Here is a 13753-nt window from a genome sequence, read left to right as displayed (position 1 = left end):
GGTGATTATCTTCTAAGAACGGTGAAACATCGAATTCATTCAATCTGTGAGGTAGGTTGTTCCAACCCGTGTTCAATTAGTTGTACACCTCTTGAGGAACAACTTGAAACTCTGCCAAGACCAGGTCATTTTGAAAACCTGAATTGCTGTAATAAAAAAATATATCATGAGTCATATAAATTTAAATTAATCACATACAAAGCTCACATTAACAGTTTAATTCTGAATGAAACTTACCCTGATGAGTATTCTTCATCACAGTAGAGAGTGAAATAAGACATGTTGATGCTCATGTTCTTCGGTTCGTAATGATAAAAACAGCACGGCAACACGACTTTTATAATGTCCAAAATGTATTTTCGGGAACAGAACTCAGCTTTAACATTTCGAGGAAACAGGAAATAAGACAATGAGAAATTCCCAACGCATCATTTCTTGTAAAGTTAAGCAACATGTCATTTCTTTCATTAATTAAAAAAAGGTTCGAGGTTTAAGAATTACAAAGTTTGTGAATGGGTCGATGTTTGAGTGGGTCAAAGATAATCTGCCAGATGATATGTAGAAGAAGGATTATAGGTCTATAAGGGAAAACAAATATTTGTAGTGTTTGAGTGGTCTAATAAACAACATTAAGGATATGTACTATATACAAAAGGTTCATAAAGATTAGGGTGGGAGAAATAGAGGTGTTAATGGGCAATGAGATTAAGAGGAAATTAACATGTAAGTCAATGGGAAAATGAGAGTGTCCCAGAAGCAACATATATACACTACTCGCCCTCCAGATGTGCACGTTCACAGTTCAGTCAGCGAACCGCAACATAATCTTCAAATGCAGCGTTGCGCACACACATCCCCGACAGACGACAGGATGGTGAGAAAAGCTGACGCGTAGCAAAGACCTTTTTCGGTGAACGAAGCGTGAGGGTCAAAATGGCCGACGGCTCTTACTTGAGTCGAAACGGCCCGGCGAGGATTCTTCTGTATCTCAACGCCAAAACCTGACCATGCAGGTTTATCAATTTCCCAGCGATAACACCTATCGCAGGAAATTCCTTTCAAGGAACTCAAAGTTCACTCGTGACTTTCGATCGACAATGCTCGCAATGGAGCTTGAAGTCACTCGCTTCTTGTCCGACTTTCACTCGCCACGCCCTCATCTTCTTCTACTTCTTCGTCCGGTTCCCGGTCCGGCTTCCTGTCTCTTTTTAACAGTAACGCTTTTAACCTTTGCAAACTATTCATGAACAATAAACCTTTTTACATTTTGATTATACTAATGGACATTTCACTTAAACAATGATAATAATAATACATAGAACCAGAAGTGTTTCAAGTGGATGAAAACCACAACAGTGGAAATGACGAATCCATAACAACATGATCAAATTGGATAATATAATAACTAACAAAACTTTCCAAACTGAGTAAAGAAAATAACATATGTAACGGTTCTGTGATTAACATAAGCATTTTATACTGCAGTATTTCATAATTTTATCCCTTCATTGTATGTTTTATGTGTCTGTGCATGTTTTACTGTTCAATGTGTTAGCTCTGACACGAGCCTCGATTCTGTATACCAAAAAAACAATACTTGGCAGGTCATTGGTGAAAGGAAGAACTTCTTGGAATGGCTCAAGTCCCAAGGCCTGAGAGCAGAAACAGCCCAATCAGTGATCCATTAAGCTTGGAATTGGGAATCTGAAGTTGACTCGAGCTTGTATTGAGTCTGTTTGTTTGTCTGTGAGCAGGATATCAAAACATTGTGAATGGATTCTGACGAAACTTGATGGACAGGTTGCGTGTGCTGACTTGGACGTATTGGTGAGATTTTGGTGAAGATCCTGATGCGGATCCTATAATTAATCCTTCTGCCATGCAACAGGTTACAGCGTGTGTGTGTCGGTGTGACGGTGTGTCGGTCGGTCGATCAACTGCTTTTGTTTTCATATGCTGGTTTCAGAATGTGGAATGGAGGCCTCCCAGTCTCGAAGTATTCACCTCTATTTCAGTAATAGTGTGAGAAGCAACTTCACGAAAGTGGCTTATATTGTGATTTTATTCTTTAAAGCTATTTATTTGACAGAAGGGACCATTGGGGACTAAAAATGACCACTGTTATTATCTGAGCGTTTACACAAACGAGTTGTGATCATATTCATATGGCTCGTCACGTCCGTGATTTACGATATTTCTTAACTTGTTAAAATTTTCCATGCAGGCAATAAATATTTCATCGAGATATACACAGATAATACCAAATTGTATATAATCAATGCACATAAATCCCATCTATCATGATAATCCAGTTTTCAACCCTTCAGGGAACCAAAACCAAGTTTCACTGACCAAGATGTGAAGTTTTCTTGTTGTCAAAGTTTTGTTTCGAGGGCTGTTTTGAGGATCATCACTGAGCCACGGACAGCTTCCAACTGCAGTTTGTTAGTTGTAATGTTCCCAGGGATCGTTTTAAAGAACTCTGCATGGATCTTTTTTGTGATTTCCATTGCTCCAATAAATCACGAGTACAATATCTGCGATCTTTTTCTTTTCACTTCATGGTTGTGATTCTTTTCTTTTTTTTGTATACAAGATCGAGGCTCGTGAAAGAGCTGACATTAATCACACAAAAAGTCAAACCGACACATAAAACACGAAATAAGGGGAGCGGAACACAAGATGGGGAGAGAGGGGGAAGGACACAAACACAACATTTGAGAGCAGGGACATCGACAGATATGTGGGAGGGAGAGGGTTTGGGGGGAGGTGGGAGAGGTACAAAACATATGGACACTGCAAGGACTTCCAGAAAAGAAGTTTGAATTGCAAAAATGTGTATCTGGGGTGAATTGGGTAGAAAAGATCAAGGTTTTGGATGGGGGAAGATAAGAGATGGTGGTGAACAGCTGTTTTAAAGACGTCGGGGGGGGGGGGCAGGGAGTGGGATTGAAGGGAGTGGGGGAGTTGGTTCCAGAGATGGGAGAAAAGGGGAATGAAAGAGTGAAGGTGAGCAAAGAGCCTAGATTTTGGCAGTTTAACCATAAGAGGGTTACTGGCAGATCTTGTGCGACCTGTATAAATAATTGGGGGACAGAGCACAGAGAGAGCTGGGGGAGCAAGGCTGGAGAGGAGTCAGAAGAAAGAAAGACCACCAACCTGCCTGCGTTGAGAGTGAAAGGCCCTCGGAGTTGGCTTCATCGCAGGATATTCCAATGATTCTGAAAGCTTTAGTTTCAACAACGTGAAGCCGAGCTAGGTGTGAGGCAGGAGCACCGGCCCAGAGGGGAGAGCAGTATTCCATTGAGCTGTGGATGAAAGCCTTGTATGTGGTGAGGAGCTCAGGTGTACCAAGGAAGGACTTCGCACGAAGGAGGATGCCCATTGCCCAGTCGGCAGCTGGCTTTGGAGGCCAGATTTGAAATGTGGTTTTCCCAGGAAAGATCATGGCAGATAGTGAGACCCAAAAGCTTGAGTGACAGAACTTCTTGGAGAGGATTATTCAGAGAGTGGATGGGAGGGTTGTCCAGACAGTCTTTTCGGAGAGACATTGTAAGAGTGCGAGATTTGTCAGGATTGAAAGACATGTTCCACTTGTTTGCCCAGTCTGTGATTTTGTCCAGGTCTGCAGAGAGTAAGGAGGCTGCAGACTGCCAATCTGAGGGATGAGGAATGGAGCGGCAGAGAGTGGAGTCATCAGCAAAGAGATAGAGAGGATTTTCCAGAGTGTCGGAGAGATCAATGATGAAGACCAGAAAAAGCACAGGGCCCAGAACACTGCCTTGGGGAACTCCAGCCTGAACAGGATGAGGAAATGATAGAAACCCATTCAGGGCCACACGTTGACTACGACTAGAGAGGAAGCCCACCAGCCATGCATGGAGATTTCCATGGATACCAAAGGAGGAGAGTTTAGTGAGCAGAGCGGGGTGCCAGACCGTATCGAAGGCACATGATATGTCAAGGGAGACAGCTCTAATTTCCTTTTTGGCATTGAGGACCTCCATCCATTGTTGAGACAGCAGAAGCAGCATGTTCAGAGTAGAGTGACCTGGTCTGAAACCAAATTGATGATCAGAGATCAAGCCATTGGAGAAAAGGAAAAATTTCATATCCGAAGCAATGATGGATTCCATGACTTTGCTGATAATTGGGAGAAGGCTGATTGGTTTGTTGTTGCTAGGATCTGTTTTTGCACCTTTTTGTGTAAAGCGGTGATGTTGGCTGATTTCCAAACAGATGGCAGATGACCTTGAGCAAAAGAGAGGGTGAGGAGAACAGAGAGAGGTAGTGAAAGAGCGGAAGAACAGGATTTTAGGACCCATGGGCTGATGCCGTCAGGTCCAGTTGCAGAATCAGAGTCGAGGATTGACAGAAACTTTTCCAGCTTGTCAGGAGGAAAGGACACAGAGTCCAGGAGCAGCTGGGTATGGTGGGTACAGAGAGGGATGGTTTTGGGACACAAGATTTAGAGGCAAACACAGAGTTGCGGCATTCAGCTTTTTCACGAGAAGAGTCAGCTGTGTAGCCATTTCAGGTAAGGGAGGGGGTGGAGGGGGAACAAACACCAGAAACAGATTTGACCAGATGCCACCAGGATTTGGAAGAGGGACACAGATAAGAGAGTTCGGCCTTGAGAACGGAGAGATATTGTTTCCTGGCTCTCCTGAGGGTGGACACACACTTGTTTCGGTCTTTGTGAAAGGAAATGAGATTTCCTTCTGTTGGATTTGCTTTCCAGGAGATGAAGGCAAGTTGTTTCTGGGTAACAGCCTCACCACAAGATTCCATGTACCATGGTCGGGAGGAAAGGTATGACAACTGAAATCTCGGTTATATAATTTCGGAGCCTCCTGTACCCAATTGTTATGCACGGTGAGGGTCCCCTCGGTCACCTCCACCGCCTCCTCGGACCGACTCAGCTCCACTTCCAAACTCCTTTGGGACTGGTCAACCTCCACCTCCATGGGACTGTCTCAGGTCTCCAACCGCTGTGTCACATTATTCTCATCCCCATCACCAATCAGTTCTGGCCCCGACAGGCCTTCCCCAATAAATACCCGGTCCGGCTCCATTACTCGGACCCCCCCTATTGTTACCGCCTCTTGCTTTGAACCACTTCCCTGGTACAGCAAGGATTCAAATCCATTCCCCAGTTGGGGTGTTGACAACCACCCTGCCCCGACAAACCTCCAGGCCATCATGTGGGAAACAATACCCAATTAAATTTTTACCTTCCCCATTTCCTTCCAATTTTAATTTAATTGCCATTCCCAGCTCCTGAGCCCCATGTGAATCATTCTTTTGTTCACATGGGGTTCCCATTTCTTTAATCTAGGCTCTCCTGCGTTCAATACTGGCATCCCATCTATATAGTAATAGCATAAGGACTCGACTGTGTTATCCATTTTACGCCGCACCCAGTGACCCGATGCCCACACCACTAATGGATTTACGATCTACGAACCGCGCTCTTTGTTTATCACGTACAGCCATACTCGAAAAATCTGAATTAGCCGACGTTGGGGCCCAAAAGCATCCGATTAACTGCCGATACGACGCCATCTTATTGGAGTCTGCTGGGTGAAGGCGAAGCAAGCCGTCCGCTGATTGGATAGTCAAAGGCTACATCAAGCTGTCCGCTGAGTGGACAATCCTGAGCATGCATTTGTGCCGGTGTCGTCGATCACGGTGTACGCTAACCTCATCAGGTGGGTTTACCATAATTTCTTCCAACCGCGCTCTTTGTTTATCACGTACAGCCATACTCGAAAAATCTGAATTAGTCGACTTTGGGGCCCAAAAGCATCCGATTAACTGCCGATACGACGCCATTGTATTGGCGTCTGCTGGGTGAAGGCGAAGCAAGCCGTCCGCTGATTGGACAGGCGAAGGCGAAAGCAAGCCGTCCACTAAGTGGACAATCCAGATCCAGAGCATGCATGCACCAGAGCGGTGTCGTCGATCGCGGTCGTCAGAGGCTTGACTATTACCCCAAACATTGTTTATCCAGAAGTTTTAAAATAATTTCAACCTCTGATACTGTGTTCATTGTATTATATTCCTACTGCTCTGCCTTGGCATTGACGCTTACCAATGCGCCAGTATGGGGCTAATTCCAGTCGATTTACTAAGCCGTTCATTTTTTAAAAAGTCTATGGTTCTACTGCTGTTCCTTTCCATTGACACATACCACTGCGCCAGTGTGGTCAGAGTGGTGCTATGCCGATTCCTATTACGAATCCATTCATTTTTCAAAAGTATATTGTAGCGTTGTCATTTAAGTAGATTGCAATAAATACGTTGTTCATATACGCACTCTTCATTCTCATCTTTCTTCCTAACTCTTACTCGGACAAGCAAATCCCCTATGCCATCCATAATGGTACACTCTATCCATACACCAAATCCTCCCTTCCGTGGATGTTCCACGGGTTTCGGCTAGTTTGTCATTAAATCTCTTCCTTTCTCTCCTCCATTCATTCCTTTGGGAATCTATTTTACTATTAATTTCTCCCATCTGCTCACTCTGAGCATTCATTTTATTATTCAATCCCTTCATTTATTCTTTCAATTTCTTACTCTGAGTTTTCATGTCATTTTTCATTTCCCTCATAAATTGCATTAAACCTGGGTATCTATTGGGGCTGTCTCTATGGCGGGGGCAGCTCTATCGCTATGCTCCACCCAAACTACCTCCGACCCACTTCCAATGCTATCCGCTCCTTCCACCCTTTCTTCCATATCGTGTACCTCTTCCATCCATGGAGAAGAAGTAGCTTCCCCTCATGTATTTTACCTCAGGATCGCGTTAAATTTATTTACACGCCGTTCGCGTCTCACAAGCCCAATCGACTGTACAATTTCAATCGCCTCTGACCATAAAAATAATTTTCCACTCCAAATTCTCCAAACTCCTTGACACCAAATTTACAATAGGGTTCAATCCAAGTCCTTGACAACAGTTGTCGCGCGAATCCCTCAGTTAATACCGTAGGATTGCGGATGGCCCAAATGGACTTAAATGGAGGTGACGATCAATGACTGATTCGACTATAAAAGCATGGGTCGAGGAAGGAAGAGGAAGAAACTGCGAGCCCTCACCTTACCTGCAGCGATCAGACGGCAGCTCCGATCCAGGAGGAAATGAACTCGAATGGGAATCCGGGGTAAAATGTACAAAAATAAACAGGTTTTATTATATGGAGCCCGAGAACAATGGACGCGACGGAAGAAACTCAATCCTAAGTTGGAACATCCCCACACCAGACTTAACACAAGGACAAAGGAGAAATCAATAAAATAAATAGTTTGTTGTGTATTTGTGAATGCGTCTTAGCTGTCTGTCTGGATGTCAGGGATTGACGGCTCCAAGCGCACAAGCCCGCCGCGGCTCCGATGTTGGTGGGAAGCAGGCCTCAATGCGCCCTTCCTCACGTGCCGTCAGTCTTCACAGAGCATCTCACTCCACCTGCAAGCCTTGCTCCAAGCGCACCACTCACTAAGAGCACCAAACACCAAGAAGAACCCAGGGAAGCAGGCGCAAAGAAAAACCAGGGAAGAAACTAGCCAAGAGCTCCGAGCACCAAGAGATCTCCAAGAGTCCAGTGCAGAAAGAACAAAATGTCTGCGAGCGAGTCATTTTCTCCCCATGGTCTGATGTCAACCCTTTCTCCCGCGTTACCAATCCGTCCCTTCCTTCTTTGTCATCTTTCCCGCCTTCTGACATCACCGGCCCTTCTCCTCTAATCAACGACCTCCTTCTAAGTAGTGGTTTGGCGCCTTCCGTTCTGTTGGCCGAGTGTACGCCCCTTCCTCACTGATTGGCTGAGGTGTCAATGGTCGGTGGCCAATCAGTGCGCTACTCCCTTCCCCCAACCAATCACACGTTCCCTGGGCATGGCTATTGCTTGCCTTGCACGGTGCTCATTACTATGCCAGCTGGTGACATGGATGGCTGCGGCCCCATTGGCAGTGCCCTGATCTGGCTTCCTGCCTGTTATTCCTGTAAGTCTTTTTGTGGTGGAGGGGAATTAATTAATGTGTGCACTAAGGGATTTATCTACGTGTCTCTAGGATGTATTGCCATAAGGGACACTGGGTTGGTGACAGAGGGAACGACAAACAAGGGAATTTTACCCATGATCCCTGTACTTATGAGCATGCCCCGCCCCCTTGTGGCGGGGCCAAAAATACAAGCTTAAACTGACATTCGGGCTACACACAGAACTTATTACATATAGATTCCCTATCATGACAGTCGAGCACCTACCTATGCAGATCTACCTGGCTCTAGATCTTCCTCCACCCAAATTCATAACAATATTTTGTGCTTGAAAATAGATGCCTTTTCTTTGGTATATGGTTTTCCCTCCTGCCCGTTTTTGTTTCACCTCTTTCAATGCCTCGATTTAGTGTGTACAATTAGATAGACCGGATGTTTTGCCTCATCGATCACTCAAGCCAATAGCCATCATGCACTCGCGTTCTGATCAACTGTATGCAACAAATAGATACATGAGTTCTCTCTCACATAGTTCACTCTTACAGCACAGATTCTCCTGGTGTTAGTGCATTTAACTTTGCCATGTCACATGACCTTACTCAGTTCATCTCAGATTCGACTTGAGTTCCTGAATGAGCAACTGAAAACATGTATCTTTACCTCTGTCACCTAAGTTGGATGGAGGTTATGTTTTCACCCTTGTCTCCTGGCTGTTTGTTACTTGGCAAAAATTCTTTTTTTTTCAGAAGTATGTTGTTCACTCCAGTTTGTGTATTTGTCTGTCGGCTCACTTATACTTGCCTCCAGGTCACAATTTTAAACCAATCTTCACAAAACTTCACCAAATGCTGGAGTTGGTGGGCTGACAGAATTCGATTTATTGTTGAGGTTAAAAGGTCAACATAGGCAAAAGTTCAACCGCTTTTCTCAAATTTCTAAAATCCTTTTTCATCCGATTGACTTGAAAAAACTTGAATAAGATTTACACATCAGCTGACTGAATTCAACCACCAACTATTTTTTTTTGGGGGATTTCGGCCACAGAGGAGGCAGTAGAAGACAGAAAGACCACCAACCTGCTTGCGGTGAGGGAGTGAAAAGCCCTCAGAATCGGCTTCATCCCGGGAGATACCAATGATTCTAAAAGCTTTGGTTTCTACAGCATGAAGCTGAGCTAGGTGTGAGGCAGGAACAACAGCCCAGAGGGGAGACCAGGTCTCCATCAATCTGTGGATGAACGCCTTGTATGTGGGGAGAAGCACAGTAGTGCCAAGAAAAGACCGCACGACGGAGGAATGCCCAGTCGTCCACTGCCTTTGGAGGCCAGCTTGGAAATGTGGTTTTCCGAAGAAAGATCATGGCAGATAGTGAGACCCAAAAGCTTGAGTGGCAGAGGGTTTTCGAGACGGTCTTTACGAAGAGAAATAGTGAGGGTGTGAGATTTGTCAGGATTGAATGACATGTTCCACTTGTTTGACCAGTCTGTGATTTTTTTTTTCCCAGGTAGGCAGAGAGGTATGAGAAAGAGGCTGCTGCCTTCCGATCTCAAGGTTGAGATATAGAGTGGCAGAGGGAGGAGTCATTAGCAAAAATACAGAGAGGATTTTCGAGAGAGTCGGATAGATCTTGAATGAAGACCAGAAAAAGCACAGGGCCCAGAACACTGCCTCAAGGAACTCCAACCTGAACAGGAAGGGGAGATGAGAGAATTACATTCAGGGCCACAACATTGACTATGACCAGAGAGGAAGTCCACAAGCCATGCGTGGAGGTTAACATGGATACCATTTTAGAAGAGTTTGTTGAGCAAGGTGGGATGCCCCACCCTTTTGAGGGCACGACATATGTCAAGGGGAGACAGCTCTGATTTCCTGTTTAGCATTGAGGACATCCATCCATTGTTGAGACAGCAGAAGCAGCATGTCCAAATTTTAGTGTGGTGGTCTGAATCCAAAATGATGATCACAGATCAAGCTTTGGAAGAAGAGGAAGGATTTGATATCAGAAGCGATGATGGAGTCCATGACCTTCCTGATAAATTGGGATCAGGCTGATTGGTCTGTAGTTGCAGGGATCAGTTTTTGCACCTTTTTGTGTAAAGCGGTAATGTTCGCTGATTTCCAAGCAGATGACAGATGACCTTGAGCAAAAGAGAGGGTGAAGAGAACAGAGAGAGGGTGTGATAGCGTGGCAGAACTGGCTTTTTGGGACCCGTGGGCTGATGCTGCCGGGTCCAGTTGCAGAATCAGTCAAGGTTTGACAGAAACTTGTCCACCTTGTCGGGAGAGAAGGGCACAGAGTCCAGGAGCAGCTGGGTACAACTGGTTAATGTGGGAACAGAGTGATGTGTTTGGGACACAACATTTTAAGGCAAATGCGGGGTTGAGGCATTTCGCTTTTTCACGTGCAGCGTCAGGTGTGTGGCCGTTTGAGGTAAGGGAGGGGACGGAGGGGGAACAAATACCAGAAACAGATTTGATCAGATGGCACCAGTACTTGGACGAGGGATAAATCTTTGAGAGTTCAGTCTTGAGAGTAGAGAAATGTTATTTCCTGGCTTTCCTGAGGGCAGACACACACACACTTGTTCTGAGCTTTGTGAATGGAAATTTTGAGAAAATCTTAACGCCAGTACATTCCAGAATTTTTTGGGATTGATATTGCAATCTTTATTTTATTTAAATTGTATTAAATACATGAACACAAATCGCCTTCTTGTTACTTCTACTCGCCTCCAATTTATCAGCGCATGGGCATGTTAAATTGGGTGGTGTACAGTCATGTGAAAAAGTAAGTACACCCCATGTAAAGTTTTGACTTTTTCAACATATTTCAACATACAGCTATTTGATCTTCATTTCAACAATATTGGTAGATAAAGGAGATATAATATAACAAATATCATGAAACATTTACATTTTGTAGTCAATTGTATAATTTAAATAAACATAAATGCAAATTTCGCATGTGCAAAAAGAAAGTACACCCTTGGCTCTAATAGGTGGTATTGCCCCCTTTGGCAGAAACAACCTCAAGTAGGCATTTCTTATAACTGTCTAACAGTCTCTGACATCGACTGGGAGAATTTTTTGCCCACTCCTCCATGCAGAATTCTTTCAGCTGTGGGATGTTTGAGGGGTTTCTTGTATGCACAGCTCGTTTCAAATCCCCCCACAACATCTCGATGGGATTTAGATCTGGGCTTTGACGTGGCCATTACAGAACCTTCCATTTCTTTCTTTTCAGCCATTCCTTGGTGGATTTACTGGTATGTTTAGGGTCATTGTCATGTTGCAAGGTCCACCTTCGGTTGAGCTTCAACTTTCCGACAGATGGCCTCACATTATCCTCAAGCACCCTCTGGTACAATGAAGAATTCATAGTGGATTATATGATGGTGAGCTTCCCAGGCTGCTGCCCATGCAGCAAAGCTGCCCCAAACCATAATATTTCCACCACCATGCTTTGCAGTTGGTATCAGGTTCTTGTGGTAAAATGCTGTCTTTGGCTTTAGCCAAACATGTCTTCTGGTACTGTGGCCAAATAGCTCTACCTTTGACTCATCTGTCCAGAGCACATTGTTCCAGAAGTGCTGGTCTTTGCCGAGGTGTTCATTGGCAAACTTCAGTCTTGCCCTGATGTTCTTTCTGGACAGCAAAGGTTTCCTCCTGGCACACCTCCCATGTAGATCAAATTTGTGCAGCCTCTTTCTAATGGTAGACTCATGCACTTTGACATCAACAGTGGCAAGAGCTACCTGTAGGTCCCTTGATGACATTCTGGGGTTCTTAGAGACTTCCTTCAGCATCTTGCGGTCTGCTCTCCGGCTGAACTTGCTGGGGCGGCCTGGCCTGAACAAGTTGGCAGTTGTTTGGAATCTTCTCCACTTGTAGATGATCTTCCGGACAGTCGAATGATTGATTTCAAATTGTTTATAGATCTTTTTAAATCCCTTCCCAGACTTGTTGGCATCTATAACCTTCTTTCTGAAGGCCTCAGAGAGCACTTTTGATCTAGGCATGGTGACACCACACACTTCAACAACAAAGAGCAAACCAAACTAAATGTCTGAGGTTTAAATAAGACAGGTTCCTCCAAGATCCTCTCTAACGATGTTCTTGTAGCGGGTTTTCACAATTGCCTTGCACCTATCAAGGACGCGGAGCGATCACCATGCCGGGCTCTTCCAGGACGCCTGGGCAGGCCCGCGCTCAACTTGCCAGGCCTCGGTCGGGACGCCCGGGCATGCCCCCTCTCGCCTTTCCTGGGCAAACGCTCCGGGATAATATGTATATATATTGCTGCCCGATAAACGGGCTTTTCAGAGTGCCTGAGTGTTTGGTTTGATTAAAGCAACTCGGATGAATTCCAGCTTTTTGGCGCGTCCATTCTTCCGATCGATGTGGGAGCCCCAGCTCCTTCATTGTTGACCTACCGACATGGACACGGCAGTCGCCCTTAAACTGCCTACCTTCTGGGAGGCTCACGCGGCGGTTTGGTTCGCACAGGCAGATTCCCTGTTCACCCTGCGAGGCATCACGGCCGACGACACCCGCTTCCACCATGTGGTAGCAGCGCTCGGTTCGGCCACCGCGACCCGCGCCCTGAGCCTCCTCGAGAGCCCGCCAGCCGCTAACAAATACGGCGCGATTAAGAAGCTTCTCCTCGACGCTTTCGCCCTCCCATCGGCGGAACGCGCACGGCGCCTGCTCGACCTGCCCGAGCTCGGCGACACGCGCCCTTCCGAGCGAATGGACTACATGCTTTCACTGCTCGGTGAGCACTCTCCGGCAATCCTGTTCCGGGAGCTGTTCCTCCGTCAGCTGCCTAACCCGGTACGCCTCGCCCTGGCAAGCACGACGATCACAGATCCCCGGGCCCTTGCCAGAGAAGCCGACAAGATCTCCGCCGCAGGACAGCGCATCGCAGTGGCGACATGGGACCCACCGCCATCCGACGCAACACCCATGGCGCCCGAGCACCCGGCACGGTCGACGACCGAACTGCTGACGCAATTGGCGGCCACTACACCGAGCCGACCACCTCCAGCATGACGACCGGGGCCTCCACCTGACCAAGCGTGGTGTTACTATCATGCCAGGTTCGGATAGAAGGCCCGGACATGCCGACCCCGTGCACCTTCGGCAGGCCGGGAAAAGGCCGGGCCGGCGTTCATTACCAGCCATGAGCGCCGGCCACATGGGCAACTTACTGTTCATCACAGATAAAGCGTCCGGACGGCGCTTCCTGTGCGACACCGGCGCCCAACTGAGCGTCATACCCGCCTCTGACCAGGACAGGCAATCCGCGGTTTGCGGCCCCTCCTTGGTTGCGGCCAACAGATCGACCATCCGCACCTTCGGCCCGCGCAACGTCACCCTCTGCTTCGGCGGCCAACGCTTTGCTTGGACGTTTGTAACCACAAACGTGCCCATGGCTCTGCTAGGCGCCGACTTCCTCTGCGCACACGGACTGCTGGTGGACGTCCACTGGCGTCATTTAATGAACGCCGAAACCTTCAGCTCCCTGGTATGCACATTGAGCAGCTCCGCGCCGACCGAGCTGGCATGCGCCGTCCCGGCGGCGAACGAGTTTGCTCGCCTGCTCACGGAGTTCCCGGCCCTCACGCGGCCGACGTTTTCGGCCGTCACAGTACGGCATGGGATCGAGCACCACATACCAACCACGGGCCCGCCGGTCTACGCCAGGGCCTGCCGCCTCGACCCAGCCAAGCTCGCCATGGCGAAG

Source organism: Myxine glutinosa, chromosome 1 (assembly GCF_964187855.1).
Source record: "Myxine glutinosa chromosome 1, kmMyxGlut1.1, whole genome shotgun sequence".
Lineage (NCBI taxonomy): Eukaryota > Metazoa > Chordata > Myxini > Myxiniformes > Myxinidae > Myxine > Myxine glutinosa.
Note: the sequence above shows the minus strand (reverse complement) of the source record.